Here is a 12,416-nt window from a genome sequence, read left to right on the forward strand (position 1 = left end):
GTGCTTTGTTTCTGCTGATCAGGATGACTGGGTGTCCTTTTTGCCTTTGGCTGAGTTCGCCCTTAATAATCGGGCCAGCTCGGCTACCTTGGTTTCACCGTTTTTCTGCAATTCTGGGTTCCATCCTCGTTTCTCTTCTGGACAGGTTGAGTCTTCGGACTGTCCTGGTGTGGATACTGTGGTGGACAGGTTGCAGCAGATTTGGACTCAGGTAGTGGACAATTTGACCTTGTCCCAGGAGAAGGCTCAACTTTTCGCTAATCGCAGACGCCGTGTGGGTCCCCGACTTCGTGTTGGGGATCTGGTTTGGTTATCTTCTCGTCATATTCCTATGAAGGTTTCCTCTCCTAAGTTTAAACCTCGTTTTATTGGTCCGTATAGGATTTCTGAGGTTCTTAATCCTGTGTCTTTTCGTCTGACCCTTCCAGATTCTTTTACCATATATATCGTATTCCATAGGTCATTGTTGCGGAGATACGTGGCACCTATGGTTCCATCTGTTGAGCCTCCTGCCCCGGTTTTGGTGGAGGGGGAATTGGAGTATATTGTGGAGAAGATTTTGGATTCTCGTGTTTCAAGACGGAAACTCCAGTATCTGGTTAAATGGAAGGGTTATGCTCAGGAGGATAATTCCTGGGTTTTTGCCTCTGATGTCCATGCTCCCGATCTTGTTCGTGCCTTTCATGTGGCTCATCCTGGTCGGCCTGGGGGCTCTGGTGAGGGTTCGGTGACCCCTCCTCAAGGGGGGGGGTACTGTTGTGAATTCTGTGGCAGAGTTCACTCCTGTGGTCACAAGTGGTACTTCGGCTGATTCTCTCTGGGATCTTCCATTTGTGGAGGAAAGTGGTACTGCAGCTTCTGAGTTTCCTCCCTCAGGTGATCTGGTGAGCTCGTTAGCTTCTTCTCTACTTAACTCCACCTGATGCTTTGATCTATAACAGAAACCATGGAAAGTCTACTTCTAAAGCAGATAGATGAAGCTGCAACCCATAATGAGGTCCTGGTTATGGGGGACTTTAACTACCCGGATATTAACTGGGAAACAGAAACCTGTGAAACCCATAAAGGCAACAGGTTTCTGCTAATAACCAAGAAAAATTATCTTTCACAATTGGTGCAGAATCCAACCAGAGGAGCAGCACTTTTAGACCTAATACTATCTAATAGACCTGACAGAATAACAAATCTGCAGGTGGTCGGGCATCTAGGAAATAGCGACCACAATATTGTACAGTTTCACCTGTCTTTCACTAGGGGGACTTGTCAGGGAGTCACAAAAACACTGAACTGTAGGAAGGCAAAGTTTGACCAGCTTAGAGATGCCCTTAATCTGGTAGACTGGGACAATATCCTCAGAAATAAGAATACAGATAATAAATGGGAAATGTTTAAGAACATCCTAAATAGGCAGTGTAAGCGGTTTATACCTTGTGGGAATAAAAGGACTAGAAATAGGAAAAACCCAATGTGGCTAAACAAAGAAGTAAGACAGGCAATTAACAGTAAAAAGAAAGCATTTGCACTACTAAAGCAGGATGGCACCATTGAAGCTCTAAAAAACTATAGGGAGAAAAATACTTTATCTAAAAAACTAATTAAAGCTGCCAAAAAGGAAACAGAGAAGCACATTGCTAAGGAGAGTAAAACTAATCCCAAACTGTTCTTCAACTATATCAATAGTAAAAGAATAAAAACTGAAAATGTAGGCCCCTTAAAAAATAGTGTGGAAAGAATGGTTGTAGATGACGAGGAAAAAGCTAACATATTAAACACCTTCTTCTCCACGGTATTCATGGTGGAAAATGAAATGCTAGGTGAAATCCCAAGAAACAATGAAAACCCTATATTAAGGGTCACCAATCTAACCCAAGAAGAGGTGCGAAACCGGCTAAATAAGATTAAAATAGATAAATCTCCGGGTCCGGATGGCATACACCCACGAGTACTAAGAGAACTAAGTAATGTAGTAGATAAACCATTATTTCTTATTTTTAGGGACTCTATAGCGACAGGGTCTGTTCCGCAGGATTGGCGCATAGCAAATGTGGTGCCAATATTCAAAAAGGGCTCTAAAAGTAAACCTGGAAATTATAGGCCAGTAAGTCTAACCTCTATTGTTGGTAAAATATTTGAAGGGTTTCTGAGGGATGTTATTCTGGATTATCTCAATGAGAATAACTGTTTAACTCCATATCAGCATGGGTTTATGAGAAATCGCTCCTGTCAAACCAATCTAATCAGTTTTTATGAAGAGGTAAGCTATAGGCTGGACCACGGTGAGTCATTGGACGTGGTATATCTCGATTTTTCCAAAGCGTTTGATACCGTGCCGCACAAGAGGTTGGTACACAAAATGAGAATGCTTGGTCTGGGGGAAATTGTGTGTAAATGGGTTAGTAACTGGCTTAGTGATAGAAAGCAGAGGGTGGTAATAAATGGTATAGTCTCTAACTGGGTCGCTGTGACCAGTGGGGTACCGCAGGGGTCAGTATTGGGACCTGTTCTCTTCAACATATTCATTAATGATCTGGTAGAAGGTTTACACAGTAAAATATCGATATTTGCAGATGATACAAAACTATGTAAAGCAGTTAATACAAGAGAAGATAGTATTCTGCTACAGATGGATCTGGATAAGTTGGAAACTTGGGCTGAAAGGTGGCAGATGAGGTTTAACAATGATAAATGTAAGGTTATACACATGGGAAGAAGGAATCAATGTCACCATTACACACTGAATGGGAAACCACTGGGTAAATCTGACAGGGAGAAGGACTTGGGGATCCTAGTTAATGATAAACTTACCTGGAGCAGCCAGTGCCAGGCAGCAGCTGCCAAGGCAAACAGGATCATGGGGTGCATTAAAAGAGGTCTGGATACACATGATGAGAGCATTATACTGCCTCTGTACAAATCCCTAGTTAGACCGCACATGGAGTACTGTGTCCAGTTTTGGGCACCGGTGCTCAGGAAGGATATAATGGAACTAGAGAGAGTACAAAGGAGGGCAACAAAATTAATAAAGGGGATGGGAGAACTACAATACCCAGATAGATTAGCGAAATTAGGATTATTTAGTCTAGAAAAAAGACGACTGAGGGGCGATCTAATAACCATGTATAAGTATATAAGGGGACAATACAAATATCTTGCTGAGGATCTGTTTATACCAAGGAAGGTGATGGGCACAAGGGGGCATTCTTTGCGTCTGAAGGAGAGAAGGTTTTTCCACCAACATAGAAGAGGATTCTTTACTGTTAGGGCAGTGAGAATCTGGAATTGCTTGCCTGAGGAGGTGGTGATGGCGAACTCAGTCGAGGGGTTCAAGAGAGGCCTGGATGTCTTCCTGGAGCAGAACAATATTGTATCATACAATTAGGTTCTGTAGAAGGACGTAGATCTGGGGATTTATTATGATGGAATATAGGCTGAACTGGATGGACAAATGTCTTTTTTCGGCCTTACTAACTATGTTACTATGTTATCTATGCTTCCTGTCAATGTTTCAGTGTGGGACTTGTTTTTTCCCTGGATCATTCCTGTGGCCTGCTGCTCTGCAAAGCTAAGTTTTGCTTATGTTATTTTGTTGCTATTTTTCTGTCCAGCTTGCTTTATTGGTTTTTCTCGCCTGCTGGAAGCTCTGAGACGCAGAGGGACCACCTCCGTACCGTTAGTCGGTGCAGAGGGTCTTTTTGTCCCCTCTGCGTGGTTTTTTATAGGTTTTTGTGCTGACCGCAAAGTTATCTTCCCTATCCTCGTTCTGTTCAGCTAGTCGGGCCTCACTTTGCTAAATCTGTTTCATCTCTATGTTTGTGTTTTCATCTTACTCACAGTCATTATATGTGGGGGGCTGCCTTTTCCTTTGGGGAATTTCTCTGAGGCAAGGTAGGCTTATTTTTCTATCTTCAGGATTAGCTAGTTTCTCAGGCTGTGACGAGGTGCCTAGGTTCTGGTCAGGAGCACTCCACGGCTGCCTTTAGTGTGGTTTGTTAGGCTTAGGGATTGCGGTCTGCAGAGTTCCCACGTCTCAGAGCTCGTTCTATTATTTTGGGTTATTGTCAGTTCACTGTATGTGCTCTGACCTCCATGTCCATTGTGATTCTGAATTGCCTTTCATAACAGAAGAGTAGTGCTCATTAATTCAAGGTAGACCAGTTGATATGTGCGATAGGGCGAGATATGAGGTGTCGGTAGAACTCTTGAGTCTTCTCAAGCGAAGAGGCGCATCGGGTACATCGGCGCAGCGACATATATCGGGCATGGCCTTTTTCTTCCAGCTAATGTGGTGGGCGGACGTAACTAAACATTTTTTCATCAAACAAGCCGTTAAAGGCTGGAAAAGGCTTCAACTTAGTCAGGATTGTTGTCACCCCATTTCATTGAGTCTATTGCATGATATTATCACAATTTCTCTATCGGTATGCAGCACTTGCCATCGCTTTTTTCGGGGCACTTTGTGTTAGCGAACGGGTGCCTCGGTCAAAAACATAATTGGAAGGTGGTTTAATCAACGAAGACCTCATCATATGCAGCTATGCTCTGCGCATCAGAGTGCGAAAATCCAAATGCGATCCCACCGGTAGAGGACGTGGGTCCTCGTGAATTCATCAGATGGCCCCGTATGCCCACTAAAAATAGTCAGACGCTACACGGTAATAAGACACGCAAGCAGATTCTTTCACATGCAGACAGGGTCCCCTCTTACTAAATATCAGTTTCACGCAATTTTTAAACAGTGCTTAGAAGCGGTCAGCGTTAATCCAAAGGAATATGGGACACATTCCTTCCGAATAGGGACTGCCACCGAAGCAGCTAAAGCAGGTGTATCAGAGGCCGAAGCGCAGAGAATGGGTCTTTGGAAATCCGCATGCTTCACCAGATATATAAGACCTGATTTGCTCAAGTAACACATCTTGTCTCTTTCAGGCATCCGTAAGCCCGCAGTTTGGGTAGTGGGACACTCATACATCTACTGGGCAAAAAAAAGTGCGGAACTTTGGCCGGGTGGTTTAAATTTAGGCTTCCCGAACCTGGAAGTCAACCTTAGAGGTATCAGAGGGCTCCAGTGGCAAAAGATCTTCCCAGAAATAGTTAACATCCCTAGGAGGGCCAAAGGGCCGGTGATTTTAGTGTTACACGCCAGAGGCAATGATCTGGGTAAACGAAAATGTGTTGAGCTCGGTATAGTGATGACAACAGACATTGAGCGTTTTTCCTGTCTCTTACCGGATATGGTATTGGTCGGATATAGTGTCACAAGCTGTCTGGCACAGAGCTAAGGATGCAAAAGCCATAGAGAAATCAAGAAGAAAGGTCAATGCGAGAATTGAAAAGTTTGCAAAGGGAAAATATGGCATCGTGGTTCACCACCACCAGCTCAAAGGAGATAACTCAGCACTATTGAGTCCCGATGGTATTCATCTCACAGAGATTGGGCTTGACATATTTTTATCAGGCTTGTAGGATGGAGTTGAACAGATTTTAATGTTGATGGTGGGGGTCAGGGTCCTATGTAGGTCATACACATGATCCTCTGTGGCAGAAGTGTAGAGAGGGGCAAAGGTTCGTAACTACTCATTGGCTTGCTGGCCTGTCAGTCGCAGACAGGGCCTTCGGAGATGAGGCCGTTGCGAAATGTAATTGCCTCTCTCTGCTTGCCAAATTAATAAACTGTGACCAACCTGTTCAACCCATCAAGGCCTGTCGGTGTTGTCATTACAGGACTGGTGGGAGAGAGGAAGGCACTGTTTATGACACACGGGTCTCCGCAGTCTGGCAGGCATGGTACTATCTAAGGAAAGTGCCTCTGACTGCGGAGCCCATACGTGAAAGTTAGAAGGAAACTCTGTTTCGTGTCCAAATCCCCACTCCCACAGCTCCCCAGGTGATGCAGTAATATGGGACGCCCAGCTGACCAACGGAAAGAAAGAGAAAGGGGCGTCCGGCCACAGCCACAAGGGTTAAATTCAGGTGCCCAGGGTCAGTGCTTTCCTCTTTCTCCCCGGCTGGAAGCTGTTGTCCCACACTCCCTCTCCTATACATCCACTGGTGTTCAGCACTATCATCGCATATGTAATAAAATGGATTTTTATTATTATTCATGTCATTTGAAAGTCACAGCAGAATTGTAGAGAGGGGCAAAGGTTCGTAACCACTCATTGGCTTGCTCGCCTGTCGGTCGCAGACAGGGCCTTCGGTGATGAGCCAGTTGCGAAATGTAATTGCCTCTCTCTGCTTGCCAAATTAATAAACTGTGACTGACCTGTTCAACCCATCGAGGCCTGTCTGTGTTGTCATTATGGGACTGGTGGGAAGGGGGAAGGCACTGTTTATGACACATGGGTCTCCGCAGTCTTAAAATGTCCCTTTTGTCACATTATTTTCAGGGGTTCCATCATTTCTGTCCAGGCCTATTTCATGAGTTGTTGTTTTTTTTTAATTCTTTAGAAGCATGGTTGAAAAGCAATGTCTGACTTTCATTTGTTCATTTTCATAGATCTTTTGACAAGCCTACAGCCTGCAGTGATCCTCAACCTACTGAACAGCCGTACAGCCAGCTCTTCCCTCTCCTAGTGTATCCTCACCCACCCCCTGCAGACTGTGAGCCCTCGCGGGCAGGGTCCTCCCTCCTTATGTACTCGTGTGCCTTGTTATCTGCTCATGTTTAATGTATTTGTCTATATTTGCCCCGTATTCACATGTAAAGCGCCATGGAATAAATGGCGCTATAAAAATGTATAATAATAATAATAATCTTTTATTTATTATTACTTTTGTCAGATTCAAGTTATTTCTGTGACTATTGTGAGTTTTTCTGTCATTAAATGAGGGGTACCAACAATTTTGACCACGTGTGTATCAATATATTTATATCTTTCTCCTTTTTGTTAGACTTACCGTATTTTTCGGACTATAAGATACACTTTTTTCCTCCAAAAATGAAGGGGGCATCTTATTGTCTGGATGTCCCTAATCTGGCTTTGGTGGGGAGGTGGGGGAGCGGCGGTCACAGGAGGCAGGAGACGGCTGCTGCGGCTAACTCCTGTGCGTGCTGCTAAAGAATAATGAAAATTCACTCCATTCCACGCCATGCTGGCACCGGAGCAGGACGCTGCGAGGGCACAGGGAGGCAAGAATGTTTTTTTTCTGCTGGGGGCCATGCATACCAGGACAGAGATGGAGGCCATGCATACCAGGATAGGGATGGGGCCATACATACTAGGATAGGGATGGGGCCATGCATACCAGGATAAGGATTAGGGCCAATCATACCAAGACTGAGATGGGGTCCCTGCATACCAGGATAGGGATTGGGGCCAGTCATGCCAGGATAAGGATGGGGTCATGCATACCAGGATAGAGATGGGGTCACGGCAAATCAGGATAGGGAGTGGGGCCAATCATACCAAGATAAGGATGGGCCATGCATACCAGGATGGAGATGGGGTCCCAGCATACCAGGAAAGGGATTGGGGCCATGCATACCAGGATAAGGATGGATCCCTGCATACCAGGATGGGGATGAGGGCCAATCATACCAGAATGGGGCCATGCATACCAGGACAGAGATGGGGGCCCTGCATACCAGGATAGGGATAAGGGAGCCATGCATAGCAGCATGGGGGATATTAAGTATAGAATTTACCACATTTTTTGCTTCAATTTTTTTTCCTAATTTCCTCTTCTAAAACTTAGGTGCGTCATATGGTCCGTTGTGTCTTATAGTCTGAAAAATATGGTATTTATTTGTTTTTTTAATAAAACGGTTTGAGAACTATGAATTGAATTTTAATTTCTTTATTTCTAAATCTCGGTGTACGATCAGACATTGCAATTTGTTCTGGAAATTATCTGCAGCAAAGTCCTCACCCGTAGACCCGCAATAAATCGCTCAGATCTCACTGACAATCTCTTTCCTGTTCTCAAAAGCATTTAGCATATTTTTCAGACTAAAAGAGGCAATTTTTGCTCCCAAATTTCAGAGGAAAATTGGGCTGTGTCTTATGGTCCAAATATAGCTTACTGGGAGGTGGGGCGGGGGGGCAGTTGTGGAGGGGGGTCACAAGAGGCAGGGTTCCTGCTACAGAAAGCCAGGGGGTAGGAGGCAACAGTTGTGGAGTGGGATCACAGGAGGCAGGGTCCCTGCTGCAGAAAGCCGGCGGCAGAAGTGGGGAGAGGCAGCGGGACCTCAGCCGAGGTCAGCCATCTTCCTTAAGCCAACCGCTGGGAAATCAATGCCCTCAGCTCTGTCTCACCCCTAAAACCCCTCCTTCCAGCCCAGTACCCGCAGCCTGGCACCACTGGGACACCCCCTTCTGCCACCCAGGGCCTGCAGCATCTACCAAACACCGCTGGTATCCTGCAGCACAGACCCTGCCTTCTGTGACTCCAATACACCCCCACGTAAGCTACCATAAGTTCGGAATATAAGACACCCTCATTTTATTTAAAATCTTTTTCTTTTTCTTTTTTAAGTTTCCTCACCAAAATTTGGGGTGTGTCTTATGCTCTGAAAAATACAGTACATTTGCTTTTAAGAAAAAAGTAAATAAAAACATGATAATCGCTTATGTAACCAATTTATTAGGTCCCAGCAGTGTTTCTCAGGGTATGTCGCCCTTCTGTGGCTACTTACAATTCTCTGACCCATACAGCTTGGTCCATTTTAGAAGTCATATAAAACAACATTTTTTTAAGGATGTTTAATAACCCCTTTCTGATGGTTGTAATAATACGCCCATCGAGTCGCGGTGATGCGCCCTCTGCTGGATGAACTCATATGAACTCAAGCGTGGGAAAATATTCTGAAAAGTTCCCAGGCTTGAGTTCATATGAGTTCATCCAGCAGAGGGTGCATCACCGCGAATCAAGGTAACTACAGTACATTCCCCTGCATTCCATTCATTCACCAAGTTTTACAGTCAGGAGCACAGCTGCATTATCAGAGCTCCTGGGTGTAAAATGATTTAACCCCTTCAGATGGATTTACAGCGTGGGACAAGACTGTAACAATGGAAGGTATGGAATATTGTTTGTTTTTTTTTAACGTTGTTTAAGGTGACAAGGGTCTTCAGGTGGATTAAGAGTATAATAAAATATTAAAACACCATGTGTCTTTATTTCATTAAAATACTTTTTAATAATGTGTGTGTGTTTTATTAACCATTTTGTACTATTGGATTAATAATGGATAGTTGTCATAATTGATGCCTCTTCATTATTAACCTGGCTTAATGTCACCTTACAATGCGTCACCCCCTGACGAAGGAAGAGATTCCGAAACGCGCATCGGGGTGCGCGATAGCGGGACCTGGTGACCCTCTCAAAAGGTATACAGCAGATAGAATTGCCTCTTTTTTGATTTCATGGTCGGATTTTTTTGCACGCCGCACTTTATGGGTGTGTGTTCACTGACCCGCTGGTGGTACATTGTATGCCCTGTGGGTGCTTCTATATAGCTGCGTTTTTCTGCACTTTGCACTTTATTTGCATTAATTATTATCCCGCAGGCTTTTTATGTGCGCTGTGGTGTTGCACATACTCTGATTGGATTTCACACTATTTTCCAGCAATAATTAATTTTTTTTCAAACTGGTGATTTTTTTGCTTGTGCACTTTATGACATTATATTTATTTTTTTATTTTTGGTTGCTTTTATTGTTTATACCGACCATTAATTCTTGGCAAAAAACTGCAAGAGACCTCAAATAATGGAGAAAAAAAACACAAGTTCATAATCATTTGCAAACAACAATACTAATATTTTAACTCAGAAAGAGTTCAGAAATCAATATTTTGTGGAAAAACCATGATTTTTAATCACAGCTTTCACACACCAATCTTTCACACTGCTTCTGGATGACCTTATGCCACACCTGGTACAAAAATTTAAGCAGTTCTTAGATGGCTTGTGACTATCCATCTTCCTCTTGATTCCAGAGGTTTTCAATGGGATTCAGGTCTGAAGATTTCGGCTGGCCATGGCAGGGATTTGATGTGGTGGTCCTTCAACCACACTTTGATTGACTGTGTGGCATGGCGCATTGTTCTGCAAAGAACAACCTGCCCAATTCCAGCCTTGCTGAAGCATCCCCAGATTATCACAGATCCTCCACCAAGTTTCACAGTGGGTGCAAGACACTGTGGATTGTATGTCTCTCCAGGTCTCCATCTAACAATTAGATGGCCAAGTGTTGGGAAAAGCTGATAATTAGACTCATCAGAGAAGATTACCTTACTCCAGTCCTGTATGGTCCAATCCCTATGGTCTTTGGCAAACTTCAGCTTGGCTCTCCTTTGCTTCTCATTGATGAAAGGCTTTTATCTAGCTTTACATGACTTGAGTCCTGCCTCTAGGAGCCTGTTGCGAACTGTTCTTGCCGTATACTTCACCCCAGCTGCCATATGCCATTCGTTTTGTAGGTTACATGATGTCATCCTACGGTTGCTGAGTGACATTCGAATAAGATGACAGTCATCCTGGTCAGTGGAGAGTCGTTTTCGCCCTCTGCCTGTCTGTAGCTTTGTTGTCCTCAATGTCTGCTGCTTGACCTTGTTGTAATGGACTGCCATCTTAGAAATTTTAAGGATGGAGGCAACATGACGCTCACTGTATCCCTTTGCTAGTAAAGCCAGAATTGTGCCCTTCATTTCATCACTCAAGACTTTTCTTTTCAACTCCATTGGCATGGTTAAAAGTTATTTTTTCATTCCTATTACTTTTGGGATATTACCAGCACTTGTTTTGCCATCCAGCTTGTCCTATTGCAATAGGATTGTGAACACCACAGCAGTGTTTTTTATACTTTCCTTCGTTAAATAAGATTTGGTTCTGGTGATCACCTAATCAAAAGCACATTAAGTAGAATGAGATGTACTCTGGTTGGAATTCAACCTACACTGGAATGGAATGGCTGTCAGATATGTAGAGAAGCTGATTTTTATAAAACTGTGCAGTGGTCTCTTAATTTTTGCCAGAGCTGTATGTTGGAGGAGACAACCCTACCGGCGACCTAATATATGGTGGAGGAGGCAACCCTACCAGCGTCCCAATATATGGTGGAGGAGGCAACCCTACTAATGTTCCAACATATGGTGGAGCAGGCAAGCCTAATGGCGTCCCAATATATGGTGGAGTAGGAAACTACCAGCGTCCCAATATATGGTGGAGGACGCAACCCTACCGACGCCCCAATATATTGTTAAGGAGGCAACCCTTGGAGAAAGTAGCTGCTGGCTCCTCCCACTATTCGGCACAAGTGTCTGCTGTGCAGAATGTGCGTGCACGCAGGAAAGACAGGCGCAAAGAACCAGGAGAATGGGAACAAGCTGTTTTTTTTGATGATCGGTATATGGGGGTCAGTGAGTGAATATGAGTGGCTATGTGTGTGGAGGCTCATACTATATAGGGGGCTGTGGTGACCATAATACTTTCTGGGGTGTTGTGGGGGATTATTCTGTGTATAGGGGCCTATGAGAACCATTATACCATGTGAGGGGCGCTGTGAGGACAGTCATACCTGGTGCGACTGCCTGTGGAGACTGTCCTGTGAGGACCATCATTACTGTCTGTGGTGATATATGGGTGCCATTACTCTGTGTGGGGGCTGTGAAGACCATCAAACCATGTGTGAGGGTGCTGTGAGATCCATCATGCTGTGACAAAGATAAAGCCGTGTGCACTACTACTAGTGGTGCCCAGGTAGGTTCCCACACCATGTGATACTAAAAGAAAGAACCTGGCACTCAACTTAATGCTCGTGAGATTTTAATGGTAGTAGCCAAAAAACGTTTCGGTCCTATATCTGGACCTTCATCAGTTACGTCCTATGATGAAAAAGTGAATGACTGTAGTGTCATATAAGGCACAGCATGGTCTGCGTCTGGTATTTGCGCAGATAGGTTTAGGCACACAGACTGGACTTATTAACGCTGATAGGTGCTGTGCTTGTGTCCAGACACGGAATCCGTGTCAAAATCCGTGTCAAAAATACAATGTTTGAATAACGGGAGCAAATGATTTATAGATTTTATAAAAAGCAGTGAATTATCTGGTGCTGATTCTCTGCTACAAGTAACGAAATAAGTAACAATCGGCCCTATCGTGACATATAGTATAGCTGCGACTCAGCGGAATTCATTCTGCTCAGTATTAAGTTATACGAATAATAAAATAGTTATAATTACATTAATATTGAGCAAAATTAATTTCAGCCTATTGGTTTGGCCTCCACAACACTCACGATCTCTAATGTGGCCCCTTTGGGAAAATAAATTGTCCACGTCTAGTGTACAGAATACTAAAATCTCACTATTTATGAGGGAAAATTGTATCTTATAACGATGCTTCCACGTATGAATACAGAAAACTCGTCTGCATCAGACGACCCCTTTATCATCTACCAAGGTGATCGGTG

This window comes from Ranitomeya imitator, chromosome 2 (assembly GCF_032444005.1).
Source record: "Ranitomeya imitator isolate aRanImi1 chromosome 2, aRanImi1.pri, whole genome shotgun sequence".
NCBI lineage: Eukaryota > Metazoa > Chordata > Amphibia > Anura > Dendrobatidae > Ranitomeya > Ranitomeya imitator.